Below are 20,223 nucleotides of genomic sequence, written 5' to 3'. Positions count from 1 at the left end.
TGCTGACCATACTCTTGAAGTTGGACAAGAAGAAGAAAGATCTGGGTGGTGCATCACAGTATCCACCACGATGCCCACTTGGAGGGATAAACAAAAATAAAGTTCTAGGGCATTTGGAACATAATACCATATTGTACTCTAGAAAGGTGATTATTGATTATATTCAGTTTCAACCCAGAGTAAAGAACTCTTACAACTCAATTTTTTAAAAAAATAAGTTTATTTATTTATTTATTTTCGGCTGCGTTGGGTCTTTGTTGCTGCGCGTGGGCTCGTCTAGTTGCAGCGAGCGGGGGCTACTCTTTGTTGCGGTGTGCGGGCTTCTTATTGTGGCGGCTTCTCTTGTTGTGGAGCACAGGCTCTAGGCGCGTGGGCTTCAGTAGTTGTGGCATGCGGCCTTAGTTGCTTCTCAGCATGTGGGATCTTCCCGGACCAGGGCTCGAACCTGTGTCCCCTGCATTGGCAGGCGGACTCTTAACCACTGCGCCACCAGTGAAGCCCACAACTCAATTTTAAAAAGACAAACAACCCAATTAAAAATGAGCAAAGGATTTGAATAGATATTTCACCAAAGACAATGTACAAATGGCTAATTAAGCACATGAAAAGATGCTTAACATCATTGTTATGACGGAAATGCGAATCAGAACCATGAGATACAATTTCATGCTCACTAGGCTGGCTAGAATAAAAATGACAGACGGTAACAAATGCTGGCAAGAATGTGGTGGAGAAATAGGAACCCTACTGGTGGTAGGTAAGAAAAAATGGTACAATAACTTTGGAAAATTGTTTGGTAGTTTCTTAAAAAGTTAAATATAAATTTACCATATGACCCAGCCATTCCACTCTTAGGTATCTACACAAGAGAAATGAAAGCTTATGTCCACACAAAGATAGATGCATGTAGATATTCACAGCAGCATTATTCATAATAGCTCAAAGGTGGAAACAACCCAAACACCCACCCACTGATGAATAGATAAACAAAATGTGGTATATACATACAGTGGAATATTATTTTGCTATAAAAAATAATGAAGTATTGATGCATGCTATAACATGCATGAACCTTGACAGCATCATGCTAAGTGAAAGAAGCCAGACTCAAAAGAACATATATTGTGTAATTCCATTTATATGAAAAGTCCAGAAAAGGGAAATCTGTAGAGGCAGTGGTTGCCTGGGGCTGGGATGATACAAAAATTCTAAAACTTTATGTGGTGATGGCTGCACAACTCAATAAATTTACTACAAATCACTGCATTGCACATTTAAAAATAGGGTGAACTTTATGGTAGTAAGTTATGACTGAATAAAGTTATTTAAAAATTTTCAGCTGGATCTAGAATACTTAATAAAATCCAATAAAACTACAATCAAAGGGAAATCTAAAATTAATTTAAAAGATAGGTAATTCAACCAAGTTCTACTTATTTTATATATATATGTAACATCTTTATTGGAGTATAATTGCTTTACAATGTTGTGTTAGTTTCTGCTGTACAACAAAGTGAATCACCTATATGTATACATATATCCCCATATCCCCTCCCTCTTGCATCTCCCTCCCACCCTCCCTATCCCACCCCTCTAGGTGGTCACAAAGCACCAAGCTGATCTCCCTGTGCTATGCGGCTGCTTCCCACTAGCCATCCATTTTACATTCAACCAAGTTCTACTTTTAAAACATGTTAGACACTTCATACTCTAACTCAGAATGCTTTCTGAGCACAGGAGAGGTACACACAGTAGATAATTTTCTTTTAGGGCAATGAAGTAGGATCTAAAATTAATCAGTGTCAGTAGATAAAACTGGTGCTGAATTTAAAAAAAGTTCGGTAGGTAATATGCAGAAATGTTTGCTTTCATTAGCCATTTAATAATTCTTATGTGAAGAATTAATTTCCTGTTACCAACACAAAGTTAATACAGTGCATCATTATATGGAGTGAGAACAGCTATGTGAGTACAGTCATTCTCAGATTTGTGAGCAAAATATTTTATTGGTTTTAGGTCACCATTTTTGGGTGGTTTGTTACAGATCAATTGATAAACCTGAACATGCCCCAAGCTCCTCAACCAGAGGAGCCCCCAGGGACACTGTCATCTTCTCTCTCCCAATCCCTTCATTTCTCTCAGTGGCTTCACCATCCTCCTGGTTGCCTAGGTTCAAAACTACAATGTCATTCTCTGCATACTTTCCCTTATTCCCAGGACTGGTCAGTTGCCAAGTCTTGTCAGTTCCATATTGCTTGCCTCTGTTTCTTCCCTTCAGGCTCACTGTCATTACCTGTTTTCCTTCTTGCCTAAAAGGTCACAGTAGTCTCCTAAGTTCTCTCTCTGCCTCTAGGCTCTCTCATTCCAGTCCTCTGGCCTCTAAACCTTTAGAAGTTCCCACAGCCTAAACTCTGGCAGTCAAGGCCTTTCCTCAGCTGGCCCATACCTTCCTGTGATGGTTAACTGTACATGTCAACTTGGCTGGTCCATGGGGTGCCAAGATCTTTGGTCAAACTATCCTGAGTGTTTCTGTAAGGACGTTTTTGGATAAGGTTAACATTTAAATTGGTGGACTTTGAGTAAAGCAGATTGCCCTCCCTAATTTGGTGGGCCTCATCTAATCACTAGAAGGCATGAATAGAACAACAAAACCAGCCTCCCCCAAGCAACAGAGGATTCTCTAGTAGACTGCTTTCAGACTTCACCTGCAACATTGGTCTTCCTGGCTCTACAGTAGCTGGTCTTTAGACTAGAACTGCACTACCAGCTCTCCTGGGTCTCTAGCCTACTGGCCTTTGGACTTGAACTGCAGCATCAGCTCTCCTGGGTCTCCAGGCTGCCAGCCCACCCTGTAGATTTTGGACTTGCCAGCCTCCATAATCATGTGAGCCAACTCCTTGTACCAAATCTCTTTCAATACATATACATATCCTATTGGTTCTGTTTCTCTGGAGAACCCTGGTTTAATACACTTCCTAACCTTGTGTCCTTCTAAGCCCCTTTGTGCACCTGACCTCCATTCAAACTGAACTGCCCACTGCTCCCTGTGTTTGCTCTGAGTGTTTTATCTTCAGGCCTAGCTCACATTGCTCTGCCTCTGCTCCCATCTTCACTGATCACATTAAAAAAATGTCACCTTTGCCAGGAAATCTTTCCTGACCATCTCTGAACCCCTCTAGTACGTCATCTGTAACCTTATGTAATATAATACCTCATATTATGGATTTTTTTGGAGCACGTGTCTTCTTGATTATATCATGAACAGCTTGAGGGAAAAAATCTATTCTTTTTCTCATATATGCAACTGCCTGCTTGACATTTCTTAGATATGGCAAAGTTGCTTCAAAGGGAACATGTCCAAATCTGAACTCATGACTCTTCCCCAGTACCTGATCCTGCCTTGTTCTCTGTTTCGGGGAATGACAGCGTCACAGTTCAGGTACCGCAGGAAACAGACTTTTGAGACTGTGATTCACATGCAGGAAACTTACTGGGAAGTTGTGTAAAAATCAGTACCTTTGGAGAGTGAGTGAAGCCTGATTGGGCAGAGGGAAAAGTTGGGTTTGGATGTGGTTGTAACAAAGGCCTCAGTGGATCCCATGGGGAGCTCTGGAGTGGGGATAAGCCTATCGTGATGCCCTGAACTGGGGCAAGTGGGCTGGGTCTTTATACTCCCCACAAAGACTAGTCACTGGATGTGGAGCTTACATTCTAGCGAGGGGACAAGGTAGTAAGCCAAAAATATAATAAGTAAATTCTGGAGTATTTTAGAAGGAAAAAGGTAAAATAGAAAAAGTGAGAAAGTATGGTACAAAGGATCAGGAGTTGAGGGGTGTGGATTGCAATTTATAATAGGGTGGTCAGAATAGGCCTTGCTGACTCGGTGACATTTGAACAAAGACTTAAAGGTGAGAAGTTACTTTTGCAGATACATGGGGGAAGAGAGGCCCTGGCAGCACTGTTTGTGTTTTACAATGAGCGTTTATTGCTTTTGTTAATAACACCACCTCCAAGAGGTAATCATTATTTTGACTTCTATCACAATCTCTTAGTTTTGCCTGTTCTTGAACTTGATATAGATGGAATCATACAGTATGTACTCTTTTGTGTCTGGCTTCTTTCATTCATCACGGTATCTGTGATATTCACCCATGTTATTGTGTATCTTAGTCATTGTTCTTTTTCGTGGCTGTGTATTATTCTATTGTATGAATATACCACCAATGTATTTATCCATTCTCCTGTTGATGGACATTTTCGTTGTTGCCAATGTTGACTAGTATGAATAGTGCTGCTATGAATGTTCTTATACATGTATTTTGGTGAACATATGCACTCATTTCTCTTGGGTATATACTCAGGAGTGGAATTGCTGGTAAGAATATGTTTAACTTTAGTACATATTGTAAAACTATTTTCCAAAGTGGTTGTATCAATTTATATTCCCACCAATTATATATATATAAATTTATTTTATTTATTGAGATATATTTGACATGTAAGATTGTGTAAGTTCAAGGTGTACAATATATAGATTGATATATTTATATTGTGGTATGATTGCCATTGTAGCATTAGTTAACACCTCTATCATGTCACATAAGTATCATTTCTTCTACTGTTGGGAACAATTAAGATCTAGTCTCTTAGCAAGTTTAAAGTTTATAATACAATTTTGGTATCTATAATCACTGTACTGTGTATAGTGTCCAGGACTTATTTATCTACTAGTTGCAAGTTTGTACCCTTAAACAACAACTCTCCCATTCCCCCACCCCCAGCTCCTGGTAAGCGCCATTCTACCCCCTGCTTCTACAAGTTTTTTTTTTTTTTTAGATTCCACATATAAGTGAAAATCAACTTTAGGACTAGTGCACTTTATATACTTTATGTATGCTATACCTCAATTTAAAAAGTTCAGAAAAGTGGGGTTCTGAATGTGAAGAAGCCTCAGGAATACCTTCACCAATTTATTTTGTAATATAATTTTCCTTTTTATGTATATCCAAAGTGATAGATGATAAAAACAAACATCTAAGTCCAAAAGAACTCTTTCAATATATTTGAAATAAAAATTCTCAGTACTCAAAAACACACATTTGTGTTCACACATGTTCAAATTCAGGGGGACTGCACATGACCCCTCATTTCCCAGTAAGACAGAAAAATGCCCAACCAACTCATTGAAATCCATCCTAGAGAGTATAATGCTGAAGCTTCATCTGTGGGGCCTTTAAGGCACTGCCCAGAGAGTGGTTGGCAGGTAGATGGCTGGGCCTGTAAAGGCTGACCAAGGTCACTGACAAGTGCTTGGTGAAGGTCAGTGGTCAAGTTACCTTGCCAGTTCCTAACCTAGTTTATTTCTAGGCTTCAGGCTCCTGGCTCCACCCTGGAAGAGCTTCTCTTGTGACTTTATGACAATGTCCAGCTTGACCTTACCCCCTGCCAGTGCCTCACCCCCAGGATCTGGGGTAGACCAGTGCTCTGTCTCACCTTCTCACCACCAACTAAGACCAGCCCCCCGTATCTCTTTCTACCGTGTTCTTTCTTCAAGAATCAGATACCTCAGCAAACTCTCTCAAAAACCCCTAAAGCATTGACCATATTGCACAAACTCAGGGCCCAGTGTGTAAAGTCACTATTTGGTCAGAATCTGATAAGGGAGTCTTACCTCAAAGTCTTACCCAAAGACAGGGCATTGGATGTGGAGTTCAATCCCGGTTGGTGCCACAGTCCTATGACTGGATTGTGGAGATTTAAGCTTAATTTGATCAGCCATTCTTTATATATTTTAAAAAATCAAGAATAATGTTCATTTAGTTTTACGTAAGCACTAGGGGCCTTTCCTGAATTTTAATCCAATTCTCAGAACTGTCATTAGGGTTTAAATTGGATTCACAGATACAATGTTTGGAGAATTTTTTTCTCACTGAGATTTCGTATATTATTTATTCTTGACCCATGTGATTCCCAGGTATTTAAAATGTATAAATTATTTATGGTCCAGATGGTGATCTGATACTGCTCTGCATCTCAAAATGTTCTGAGCTTTTGCTGCATGCACAGGCATTCAATTACAAAATTCAGGTTGGTCTTTAGGTACCAGTGTGATAGTCCAAGTAATTTTTGGTTACAAATAAATACTCCAGTTTTCAGCAACCTTTTCCCCCTTGGTTTTCATTGCTTAGAATTTAAAACTATTCTGTGGGAGCTACCAAGTTAAGGAAGAGAAAAGGGAGGAAAATTCCACTTTTGTCTCTTGTCAGAGAGGGAAATTTTTTTTAAGCCAAATTAAAAATTTCCAAGTTTCAGAATGGGAGACTGCTCATTTTTCCCCAGTAGCCTTTTTGTCTTTTTTGGGTTTTTTTTTGGTAGTAATAGAAACCTGAGTTTAATAAGGTAAAATGCTTCCCAGAATAGAGACTATATTACTCAGCTTCCTTTATAGCTAGGTATGGTCATGTGACTGCATTCTGGCCAACAATATGTGAGGAGAAGTGATATGTGCAATTTGCGGGTCATGTCCTTAAAAGGGCAGAGTTTGCTACCCCCTATCTTTTCCCTCCTCTTTTTGGCCGGAAGATGGAAGAGGGATGTGCTAATGAGCCATCTTGGACCATGTGGAAAAGCTCCACCTGGGCATGGCAATTCCATAAGACAGAGGAGCCTGGGAACCATCATGGTACTGAGAAGGCAGCCCTGGACCACATGTGCCCAGGTGTTAACGCGAAGGAGAAATGAACTGCTTTCTATTGTGTAAGACATTATTATTTTGGTTCTCCAAGACAACAGCTAAAACTATATTCTAATGAAAAACACTGACACAAACAAAATTGTAGAAAATTTTAATTAAAAGACTAGGAAAATGACCAACAAAAGTCTCTATTTTCCATTTGCAATTGAGGGTTGGAAAAAGTATTGATGAGTTTTTCTTGATATATGGTCATAGACATTTCTTGACTAGATGCTTAAAGAAAGGTTCTTTCAGGTCTGAGGCTAACGGTCTTTTTGCCTCTTCTTAAGACTGCACCAGGGATCGATTCAGCACTCAGGAAGGGTCTCAATATCATCAGAAAGAGTCTCAAACAAAACTGAAAGGGCCTTAAAGATGTCAGGAAGGGGAGGAGCTTCAAGATGGCGGAAGAGTAAGATGTGGAGATCACCTTCCTCCCCACAAATACATCAGAAATACATCTACATGTGGAACAACTCCTACAGAACACCTACTGAACGCTGGCAGAAGATCTCAGACCTCCCAAAAGGCAAGAAACTCCCCATGTACCTGGGTAGGCAAAAGAAAAAAGAAAAAACAGAGACAAAAGAATAGGGACGGGACCTGCACCAGTGGGAGGGAACTGTGAAGGAGGAAAGGTTTCCACGCACTAGGAAGCCCCTTCGCGGGCGGAGACTGCGGGTGGCAGAGGGGGGAGCTTCGGAGCCACGGAGGAGAGCGCAGCCACAGGGGTGCGGAGGGCAAAGTGGAGAGATTCCTGCACGGAGGATTGGTGCCGACCAGCACTCACCAGCCCGAGAGGCTTGTCTGCTCACCCGCCGGGGCAGGCGGGGGCTGGGAGCTGAGGCTCGGGCTTCAGTCGGATCCCAGGGAGAGGACTGGGGTTGGTGGCGTGAACACAGCCTGAAGGGGTTAGCGCACCACAGCTAGCCGGGAGGGAGTCCCGGAAAAAGTCTGGAGCTGCTGAAGAGGCAAGAGACCTTTTCTTGCCTCTTTGTTTCCTGGTGCGCGAGGAGAGGGGATTAAGACCGCCGCTTAAAGGAGCTCCAGACACGGGCGCGAGCCGCAACTATCAGCGTGGACCCCAGAGACGGGCATGAGACGCTAAGGCTGCTGCTGCCGCCACCAAGAAGCCTGTGTGCGAGCACAGGTCACTATCCACACCGCCCCTCCCGGGAGCCTGTGCAGCCCGCCACTGCCAGGGTCCCGTAGTCCAGGGACAACTTTCCCGGGAGAACGCACGGTGCGCCTCAGGCTGGTGCAACGTCACGCTGGCCTCTGCCGCCGCAGGCTCGCCCCGCCTCCTCTGTACCCCTCCCTCCCCGCGGCCTGGGCGAGCCAGATCCCCCGAAGCAGCTGCTCCTTTAACCCCGTCCTGTCTGAGCGAAGAACAGATGCCCTCAGGCGACCTACACGCAGAGGCGGGTCCAAATCTAAAGCTGAACCCCAGGAGCTGTACGAACAAAGAAGAGAAAGGGAAATTTCTCCCAGCAGCCTCAGAAGCAGCGGATTAAAGCTCCACAGTCAACTTGATGTACCCTGCATCTGTGGAATACCTGAATAGACAACAGGTCATCCCAAATTGAGGAGGTGGACTTTGGGAGCAATGATACAAATATATTTTTTCCCATTTTCTCTTTTTCCGTGTGGAGGACAGGCTCTTGGTGCTCCAGCCAGGCGTCAGGGCTGTGCCTCTGAGGTGGGAGAGCCAACTTCAGGACATTGGCCCACCAGAGACCTCCCAGCTGCACATAATATCAGATGGCGAAAATCTCCCAGAGATCTCCATCTCAACGCCAAGACCCAACTCCACTCAATGACCAGCAAGCTATAGTGCTGGACACCCTATGCCAAACAAACCAGCAAGACAGGAACACAACCCCACCCATTAGCAGAGAGGCTGCCTAAAATCATAATAAGGTCACAGACACCCCAAAACACACCACCAGATGTGGACCTGCCCACCAGAAAGCCAAGATTCAGCCTCATCCACCAGAACACAGGCACTAGTCCCCTCCACCAGGAAGCCTACACAACCCACTGAACCAACCTTAGCCACTGGGGGCAGACACCAAAAACAACGGGAACTAAGAATCTGCAGCCTGCGAAAAGGAGACCCCCAAACACAGTAAGTTAAGCAAAGTGAGAAGACAAAGAAACACACAGCAGATGAAGGAGCAAGGTAAAAACCCACCAGACCTAACAAATGAAGAGGAAATAGGCAGTCTACCTGAAAAAGAATTCAGAATAATGATAGTAAAGACGATCCAAAATCTTGGAAATAGAATGGAGAAAATAGGGACCTAGAAGAACTAAAGAGCAAACAAACAATCATGAACAACACAATAAATGAAATAAAAAATTCTCTAGAAGGGATCAATAGCAGAATAACTGAGGCAGAAGAACGGATAAGTGACCTGGAGATAAAATAGTGGAAATAACTACTGCAGAGCAGAATAAAGAAAAAAGAATGAACTGAGGACAGTCTCAGAGACCTCTGGGACAATATTAAATGCACCAACGTTCGAATTATAGGGCTCCCAGAAGAAGAAGAGAAAAAGAAAGGGACTGAGAAAATATTTGAAGAGATTATAGTTGAAAACTTCCCTAATATGGGAAAGGAAATAGTTAATCAAGTCCAGGAAGCACAGAGAGTCCCATACAGGATAAATCCAAGGAGAAACATGCCAAGATACATATTAATCAAACTATCAAAAATTAAATACAAAGAAAAAATATTAAAAGCAGCAAGAGAAAAACAACAAATAACATACGAGGGAATCCCCATAAGGTTAACAGCTGATCTTTCAGCACAAACTCTGCAAGCCAGAAGGGAGTGGCAGGACATATTTAAAGTCATGAAAGGGAAAAACCTACAACCAAGATTACTCTATCCAGCAAGGATCTCATTCAGATTTGACAGAGAAATTAAAACCTTTACAGACAAGCAAAAGCTAAGAGAATTCAGCATCACCAAACCAGCTTTACAACAAATGCTAAAGGAACTTCTCTAGGCAAGAAACACAAGAGAAGGAAAACACCTACAATAACAAACGCAAAATAATTAAGAAGATGGGAATAGGAACATACATATCGATAATTACCTTAAATGTAAATGGATTAAATGCTCCAACCAAAAGATAGACTGGCTGAATGGATACAAAAACAAGACCTGTATATTTGCTGTCTACAAGAGACCCACTTCAGACCTAGGGACACATACAGACTGAAAGTGAGGGGATGGAAAAAGATATTCCATGCAAATGGAAATCAAAAGAAAGCTGGAGTAGCAATTCTCATATCAGACAAAACAGACTTTAAAATAAAGACTATTACAAGAGACAAAGAAGGACACTACATAATGATCAAGGGATTGATCCAAGAGGAAGGTATAACAATTGTAAATATCTATGCACCCAACATAGGAGCACCTCAATACCTAAGACAAATACTAACAGCCATAAAAGGGGAAATCGACAGTAACACAATCATACTAGGGGACTTTAACACCCCACTTTCACCAATGGACAGATCATCCAAAATGAAACTAAATAAGGAAACACAAGCTTTAAATGATACATTAAACAAGATGGACTTAATTGATATTTCTAGGACATTCCATCCAAAAACAACAGATTACACTTCTCAAATGCTCATGGAACATTCTCCAGGATAGATCATATCTTGGGTCACAAATCAAGCCTTCGTAAATTTAAGAAAATTGAAATCGTATCAAGTATCTTTTCTGACCACAATGCTATGAGACTAGATATCAATTACAGGAAAAAATCTGTTAAAAATACAAACAAATGGAGGATAAACAATACACTACTTAATAACCAAGAGATCACTGAAGAAATCAAAGAGGAAATCAAAAAATACCTAGAAACAAATGACAATGAAAACACGATGACCCAAAACCTATGGGATGCAGCAAAAGCAGTTCTAATCTAAAAGGGAAGTTTATAGCAATACAATCCTAGCTTAAGAAACAAGAAACAACTCAAATAAACAACCTAACCTGACACCTAAAGCAATTAGAGAAAGAAGAACAAAAAAACCCCAAAGTTAGCAGAAGGAAAGAAATTATAAAGGTCAGATCAGAAATAAATGAGAAAAAAATGAAGGAAACGATAGCAAAGATCAATAAAACTAAAAGCTGGTTCTTTGAGAAGATAAACAAAATTGATAAGCCATTAGCCAGACTCCTCAAGAAAAAAAGGGAGAAGACTCAAATCAATAGAATTAGAAATGAAAAAGGGGAAGTAACAACTGACACTGCAGAAATACAAAGGATCATGAGAGATTACTACAAGCAACTCTATGCCAATAAAATGGACAACCTGGAAGAAATGGACAAATTCTTAGAAATGCACAACCTGCCGAGACTGAACCAGGAAGAAGTAGAAAATATGAACAGACCAATCACAAGCACTGAAATTGTAACTCTGATTAAAAATCTTCCAACAAACAAAAGCCCTGGACCAGATGGCTTCACAGGAGAATTCTATCAAACATTTAGAGAAGAGCTAACACCTGTCCTTCTCAAACTCTTCCAAAATATAGCAGAGGGAGGAACACTCCCAAACTCATTCTATGAGGCCACCCTCACCCTGATACCAAAACCAGACAAAGATGTCACAAAGAAAGAAAACTACAGGCCAATATCACTGATGAACCCAGATGCAAAAATCCTCAACAAAATTCTAGCAAACAGAATGCAATGGCACATTAAAAGGATCATACACCATGATCAAGTGGGGTTTATCCCAGGAATGCAAGGATTCTTCAATATACGCAAATCAATCAGTGTGATACACCATATTAACAAATTGAAGGAGAAAAACCATATGATCATCTCAATAGATGCAGAGAAAGCTTTTGACAAAATTCAACACCCATTTATGATAAAAACCCTTCAGAAAGTAGGCATAAAAGGAACTTACCTCAACATAATAAAAGCCATACATGACAAACCCACAGCCAACATCATCCTCAATGGTGAAAAACTGAAACCACTTCCACTAAGATCAGGAACAAGACAAGGTTGCCCACTCTCACCACTATTATTCAACATAGTTTTGGAAGTGTTAGCCACAGCAATCAGAGAAGGAAAAGAAATAAAAGGAATCCAAATCGGAAAAGAAGAAGTAAAGCTGTCACTGTTTGCAGATGACATGATACTATACATAGAGAATCCTAAAGATGCCACCAGAAAACTACTAGAGCTAATCAATGAATTTGGTAAAGTAGCAGGATACAAAACTAATGCACAGAAATCTCTTGCGTTCCTATACACTAATGATGAAAAATCTGAAAGTGAAATTAAGAAAACACTCCCATTTACAACTGCAAGAAAAAGAATAAAATATCTAGGAATAAACCTACCTAAGGAGACAAAAGACCTGTATGCAGAAAATTATAAGACACTGATGAAAGAAATTAAAGATGATACAAATAGATGGAGAGATATACCATGTTCTTGGATTGGAAGAATCAACATTGTGAAAATGACTACTACCCAAAGCAATCTACAGATTCAATGCAATCCCTACCAAACTACCACTGGCATTTTTCACAGAACTAGAACAAGAAATTTCACAATTTGTATGGAAACACACAAGACCCCGAATAGCCAAAGCAATCTTGAGAACGAAAAATGGAGCTGGAGGAATCAGGCTCCCTGACTTCAGACTATACTACAAAGCTACAGTAATCAAGACAGTATGGTACTGGCACAAAAACAGAAATATAGATCAATGGAACAGGATAGAAAGCCCAGAGATAAACCCACACACATATGGTCACCTTATCTTTGATAAAGGAGGCAAGAATATACAATGGAGAAAAGACAGCCTCTTCAATAAGTGGTGCTGGGAAAACTGGACAGCTACATGTAAAAGTATGAAATTAGAACACTCCCTAACACCATACACAAAAATAAACTCAAAATGGATTAAAGACCTAAATGTAAGGCCAAACACTATCAAACTCTTAGAGGAAAACATAGGCAGAACACTCTATGACATAAATCACAGCAAGATCCTTTTTGACCCAGCTCCTAGAGAAATGGAAATAAAAACAAAAATAAACAAATGGGACCTAATGGAACCTGAAAGCTTTTGCACAGCAAAGGAAACCATAAACAAGACGAAAACACAACCCTCAGAATGGGAGAAAATATTTGCAAATGAAGCAACTGACAAAGGATTAATCTCCAAAATTTACAAGCAGCTCATGCAGCTCAATATCAAAAAAACAAACACCCCAATCCAAAAATGGGCAGAAGGCCTAAATAGACATTTCTCCAAAGAAGATATACAGATTGCCAACAAACACATGAAAGAATGCTGAACATCATTAGTCGTTAGAGAAACGTAAATCAAAACTACAATGCAATATCATCTCACACCGGTCAGAATGGCCATCATCAAAAAATCTAGAAACAATAAATGCTGGAGAGGGTGTGGAGAAAATGGAACCCTCATACACTGTTGGTGGGAATGTAAATTGTTACAGCCCCTATGGAGAACAGTATGGAGGTTCCCTAAAAAACTAAAAATAGAACTACCATACGACCCAGCAATCCCACTACTGTGCATATAACCTGAGAAAACCATAATTCAAAAAGATTCATGTACCACAATGTTCACTGCAGCTCTATTTACAATAGACAGGACATGGAAGCAACCTAAGTGTCCATCAACAGATGAATGGATAAAGAAGATGTGGCACATATATACAATGGAATATTACTCACCATATAAAGAAACGAAATTGAGTTATTTGTAGTGAGGTGGATGGACCTAGAGTCTGTCCTACAGAGTGAAGTAAGTCAGAAAGAGAAAAACAAATACCGTATGCTAACACATATATATGGAATCTAAAAAAAAAAAAAAAAAGGTCATTAAGAAACTAGGGGCAAGATGGGAATAAAGACACAGACCTACTAGAGAATGGACTTGAGGACATGGGGAGGGGGAAGGGTAAGCTGGGACAAAGTGAGAGAGTGGTAGTGTATATATGGACATATATACACTACCAAATGTAAAATAGATAGCTAGTGGGAAGCAGTCACATAGCACAGGGAGATCAGCTCGGTGCTTTGTGACCAGCTAGAAGGGTGGGATAGGGAGGGTGGGAGGGAGGGAGACGCAAGAGGGAAGAGATATGGGGTTATATGTATATCTATAACTGATTCATTTTGCTATAAAGCAGAAACTAACACACCATTGTAAAGCAATTATACTCCAATAAAAATGTTAAAAAAAATGTCAGGCAAAGTCTTAGTGTTCTTATATGTATATATATATATATTTAAGGATGGGTCTCAAATAGGCCAGGAAGACACTCATGTATGTCAGGAAGAGGGTCAGACAAGTCAGGGAGAATCTCAAATAGGAAGGGAAGGATCACAAACATGTCTGGATGGAGAAGTCAGAAAGAGTCTCAAAACCAAGGAAGGGCTCTGAGCAGCACCTTGATAGTTGGCAGGAACAAGCGCCTAATGAAAGGCAGCAAAAAGGGAGCCAAGAAGAAAGTGGTTGATCCAATTTCTAAGAAAGACTGGTATAATGTGAAAGCACCAGCTGTGTTCAATATAAGAAATGTTGGAAAAACACTAGTCATGAGAACTCAAGGAACCAAATGATATCATGTTTTTGAAATGAGCCTTGCTGATCTGCAGAATGGTGCAGTTGCATTTAGAATACTCAAGCTAATTACTGAGGATATTCAGGGCAAAACTGCCTGACTAACTTCCATAGCATGGAGTTTACCTGGGACAAAATGTGCTCCATGGTCAAAAAATGGCAGCCCATGGTTGACGCTCATGTCAATGTCAAGACTACTGAAAGTTATTTGCTTTGTCTATTTTATTAAAAAATGCAAGAATTAGATTTGGAAGAGGTCTTATAATTAGCACCAACAGGTCTGCCAAATCCAGAAGAAGATGATGGAAATCATGACCCTAGAGGTGTAGACAAATGACTTGAAAGAAGTGGTCAATAAATTGATTCCAGGGCTTCCCTGGTGGCGCAGTGGTTGAGAATCTGCCTGCTAATGCAGGGGACACGGGTTCGAGCCCTGGCCTGGGAAGATCCCACATGCCAAGGAGCAACTGGGCCCGTGAGCCACAACTACTGAGCCTGCGCATCTGGAGCTTGTGCTCTGCAACAAGAGAGGCCGCAATAGTGAGAGGCCCGCGCACCGCGACGAAGAGTGGCCCCCGCTTGCCGCAACTAGAGAAAGCCCTTGCACAGAAACGAAGACCCAACACAGCCAAAAATAAATAAATAAATAAATAAATAAATAATAAAAATAAAGGAATTCCTTTAAAAAAAAAAAAGTCTTTAAAAAAAAAAATTGATTCCAGACAGCATTGGAAAAGACATAGAAGAGGTTTGCCAATGTATTTATCCACTCCATGATGTCTTTGTTAGAGAAGTAAGGATGCTAAAGAAGCCCATGTTTGAATTGGGAAAACTCATGGGGCTTATTTGTGACGGTAGTAGTTCTGGAAAATCTACTGGGGATGAGACAGGTACTAAAGTTGAACAAGCTGATGGAAATGAGCCACCAGTCCAAGAATCTGTTTAAAATTCAGACTTTTAGTCGTGACAAATAAAAAGTCTTATTTGTGACCAAAAAGAAGAAAGGAGGAAGGATCTCAAACATGTCAAAAAGTGTCTCAGTCTGACAGGAAGACTCTTAAATAGTAAGGAGGAGTCTCAAACACCTCAGAAAATGTCTCAAGCAAGTCAGAGTGGAGTGTGTTGTTTAATTTTCTCTTATTTATGAGTTTTCCAAATTTCTTTCACTTATTGATTTCTAATATCATTCTGTTGTGATTAGAGAACATACTTCCTATTATTTCAATCCTTTTATTTACTTATTAAATTTTTTTATTGGGGTATAGTTGCTTTATAATGTTAACTTCTGCTGTACAGTGAAGTGAATCAGCTATATGTATACATATATCCCTTCTTTTTCGGATTTCCGTCCCATTTAGGTCACCACAGAGCATTAAGTAGAGTTCCCTATGCTATACAGCAGGTTCTCATTAGTTATTTATTTTATACATATTAGTGTATATATGTCAATCTCAATCTTGCAGCTCATCCCATCCCCCCCTTCGCCCCTTGGTGTCCATACTTTTGTTCTCTACGTCTGTGTCTCTATTTTTGCCTTGCAAACAGGTTCATCTGTACCATTTTTCTAGATTCCACATATATGCCTTACCATATGATATTTGTTTTTCTCATTCTTTGAGGTTTATTTTCTGGCCTAACATATGGTCTTATTTGGAGAATGTTTCTGTGCACTTGAGAAGAATTTATATTCTGCTGTTATTGAGTGAAGTGTTCTATGGGTGTCTGTTTAGTTGGTTTATAATGCTGCTCAAGTGTCTTATTTCCTTGTTGATCATCTGCCAGTTAGGCCTTCTACCTAATTGTTCTATCCATTATTGACTGGGGGCTATTGAAGTTTCCATTATTGTTGACTTGTCCATTTCTCCCTTAATGTTTGTCAGTTTTTACTTCATGTATTTTGGGTTGTTAGGTGCATATATGTTTATACTTGTTTTATCTTCCAGATGTATTAACACTTTTATCATTATAAAATATACTTTTTAATCTCTAGTAACATTTTTTTTTGTTTTAAAGTCTATTTTATTTGATATTAGTATAGCCACTCCAGCTTTCTTGTGGTTGCTGTTTGCACCATATATCTTTTTCCATCCTTTTACTTTCAATCTATTTGTATCTTTGAATCTAAATTGTGACAGCATATAGTTGGATCTTGTATTTTAATCCAGTCTAACAGTCTCTGCTTTTTTTTTAGTTCACTTTTTTTTTAACATCTTTATTGGAGTATAATTGCTTTACAATGGTGTGTTAGTTTCTACTTTATAGCAAAGTGAATCAGTTATACATATACATATGTTCCCATATCTCTTCCCTCTTGCATGTCCCTCCCTCCCACCCTCCCCATCCCACCCCTCTAGGTGGTCACAAAGCACCAAGCTGATCTCCCTGTGCTATGCGGTTGCTTCCCACTAGCTATCTATTTTACGTTTGGTAGTGTATATATGTCCATGCCACTCTCTCACTTTGTCACAGCTTACCCTTCCCCCTCCCCATATCCTCAAGTCCATTCTCTAGTAGGTCTGTGTCTTTATTCCCATCTTGCCACTAGGTTCTTCATGACCTTTTTTTTCCCCTTAGATTCCATATATATGTGTTAGCATACTGTATTTGTTTTTCTCTTTCTGACTTACTTCACTCTGTAGGACAGACTCTAGGTCCATCCACCTCACTACAAATAACTCAATTTCGTTTCCTTTTATGGCTGAGTAATATTCCATTGTATATATGTGCCACATCTTCTTTATCCATTCATCTGATGATGGACACTTAGGTTGCTTCCATGTCCTGTCTATTGTAAATAGAGCTGCAATGAATATTTTGGTACATGACTCTTTTTGAATTCTGGTTTTCTCAGGGTATATGCCCAGTAGTGGGATTGCTGGGTCGTATGGTAGTTCTATTTTTAGTTTTTTAAGGAACCTCCATACTGTTCTCCATAGTGGCTGTATCAATTTACATTCCCGCCAACAGTGCAAGAGTGTTCCCCTTTCTCCACACCCTCTCCAGCATTTACTGTTCGTAGATTTTTTGATGATGGCCATTCTGACCGGTGTGAGATGATATCTTAGCGTAGTTCTGATTTGCATTTCTCTAATGATTAATGATGTTGAGCATTCTTTCATGTGTTTGTTGGCAATCTGTATATCTTCTTTGGAGAAATGTCTATTTAGGTCTTCTGCCCATTTTTGGATTGGGTTGTTTGTTTTTTTGATATTGAGCTGCATGAGCTGCTTGTAAATTTTGGAGATTAATCCTTTGTCAGTTGCTTCATTTGCAAATATTTTCTCCCATTCTGAGGGTTGTCTTTTTGTCTTGTTTATGGTTTCCTTTGCTGTGCAAAAGCTTTCAGGTTTCATTAGGTCCCATTTGTTTATTTTTGTTTTTATTTCCATTTCTCTAGGAGCTGGGTCAAAAAGGATCTTGCTGTGATTTATGTCATAGAGTGTTCTGCCTATGTTTTCCTCTAAGAGTTTGATAGTGTTTGGCCTTACATTTAGGTCTTTAATCCATTTTGAGTTTATTTTTGTGTATGGTGTTAGGGAGTGTTCTAATTTCATACTTTTACATGTAGCTGTCCAGTTTTCCCAGCACCACTTATTGAAGAGGCTGTCTTTTCTCCATTGTATATTCTTGCCTCCTTTATCAAAGATAAGGTGACCATATGTGTGTGGGTTTATCTCTGGGCTTTCTATCCTGTTCCATTGATCTATATTTCTGTTTTTGTGCCAGTACCATACTGTCTTGATTACTGTAGCTTTGTAGTATAGTCTGAAGTCAGGGAGCCTGATTCCTCCAGCTCCATTTTTCGTTCTCAAGATTGCTTTGGCTATTCGGGGTCTTGTGTGTTTCCATACAAATTGTGAAATTTCTTGTTCTAGTTCTGTGAAAAATGCCAGTGGTAGTTTGATAGAGATTGCATTGAATCTGTAGATTGCTTTGGGTAGTAGTCATTTTCACAATGTTGATTCTTCCAATCCAAGAACATGGTATATCTCTCCATCTATTTGTATCATCTTTAATTTCTTTCATCAGTGTCTTATAATTTTCTGCATACAGGTCTTTTGTCTCCTTAGGTGGGTTTATTCCTAGATATTTTATTCTTTTTCTTGCAGTTGTAAATGGGAGTGTTTTCTTAATTTCACCTTCAGATTTTTCATCATTAGTGTATAGGAACGCAAGAGATTTCTGTGCATTAGTTTTGTATCCTGCTACTTTATGAAATTCATTGATTAGCTCTAGTAGTTTTCTGGTAGCATCTTTAGGATTCTCTATGTATAGTAACATGTCATCTGCAAACAGTGACAGCTTTAGTTCTTCTTTTCTGATTTGGATTCCTTTTATTTCTGTTCCTTCTCTGATTGCTGTGGCTAACACTTCCAAAACTATGTTGAATAATAGTGGTGAGAGTGGGCAACCTTGTCTTGTTCCTGATCTTAGTGGAAATGGTTTCAGTTTTTCACCACTGAGGATGATGTTGGCTGTGGGTTTGTCATATATGGCCTTTATTGTGTTGAGGAAAGTTCCCTCTATGCCTACTTTCTGCAGGGCTTTTATCATAAATGGGTGTTGAATTTTGTTGAAAGCTTTCTCTGCATCTATTGAGATGATCATATGGTTTTTCTCCTTCAATTTGTTAATATGGTGTATCATGTTGATTGATTTGCGTATATTGAAGAATCCTTGCATTCCTGGAGTAAACCCCACTTGATCATGGTGTATGATCCTTTTAATATACTGTTGGATTCTGTTTGCTAGTATTTTGTTGAGGATTTTTGCATCTATGTTCATCAGTGATATTGGCCTGTAGTTTTCTTTCTTTGTGACATCTTTGCCTGGTTTTGGTATCAGGGTGATGGTGGCCTCGTAGAATGAGTTTGGGAGTGTTCCTCCCTCTGCAGTATTTTGGAAGAGTTTGAGAAGGATAGGTGCTAGCTCTTCTCTAAATGTTTGATAGAATTCGCCTGTGAAGCCATGTGGTCCTGGGCTTTTGTCTGTTGGAAGATTTTTAATCAGAGTTACAATTTCAGTGCTTGTGATTGGTCTGTTCATATTTTCTATTTCTTCCTGGTTCAGTCTCGGCAGGTTGTGCATTTCTAAGAATTTGTCCATTTCTTCCAGGTTGTCCATTTTATTGGCATAGAGTTGCTTGTAGTAATCTCTCATGATCCTTTGTATTTCTGTAGTGTCAGTTGTTACTTCTCCTTTTTCATTTCTAATTCTATTGATTTGAGTTTTCTCCCTTTTTTTTTTTTGATGAGTGTGGCTAATGGTTTATCAATTTTGTTTATCTTCTCAAAGAACCAGCTTTTAGTTTTATTGATCTTTGCTATCGTTTCCTTCATTTTTTTCTCATTTATTTCTGATCTGATCTTTATAATTTCTTTCCTTCTGCTAACTTTGGGGTTTTTTTTGTTCTTCTTTCTCTAATTGCTTTAGGTGCAAGGTTAGGTTGTTCCTTTGAGATGTTTCCTGTTTCTTAAGGTAGGATTGTATTGCTATAAATTTCCCTCTTAGAACTGCTTTTGCTGTATCCCATAGGTTTTGGGTCGTCCTGTCTCCATTGTCATTTGTTTCTAGGTATTTTTTGATTTCCCCTTTGATTTCTTCAGTGATCACTTGGTTATTAAGTAGTGTATTGTTTAGCCTCCATGTGTTTGTATTTTTTACAGATCTTTTCCTGTAATTGATATCTAGTCTCATAGCATTGTGGTCAGAAAAGATACTTGATACGATTTCAGTTTTCTAAAATTTACCAAGATTTGATTTGTGACCCACGATATGATCTGTCCTGGAGAATGTTCCATGAGCACTTGAGAAAAATGTGTATTCTGTTGTTTTTGG

The 20,223-nt window shown here is 39.6% G+C and overlaps 1 long non-coding RNA gene and 1 pseudogene across 1 annotated transcript in view; both read left to right on the top strand.

Annotated features, from left to right (window-relative positions):
- LOC132356944 (uncharacterized) overlaps nucleotides 1-20,223 on the top strand; it is a 170,872-nt gene that overhangs the window by 8,099 nt on the left and 142,550 nt on the right. The gene's annotated exons all lie outside the window — the stretch shown is intronic.
- LOC132357860 (small ribosomal subunit protein eS1-like) lies at nucleotides 14,154-15,331 on the top strand (annotated as a pseudogene).

The sequence above is a fragment of the Balaenoptera ricei genome, chromosome X (genome assembly GCF_028023285.1).
Source record: "Balaenoptera ricei isolate mBalRic1 chromosome X, mBalRic1.hap2, whole genome shotgun sequence".
NCBI lineage: Eukaryota > Metazoa > Chordata > Mammalia > Artiodactyla > Balaenopteridae > Balaenoptera > Balaenoptera ricei.
The sequence above is the reverse complement of the archived record's forward strand: the minus strand, read 5'-3'. Positions and strand labels throughout refer to the sequence as shown.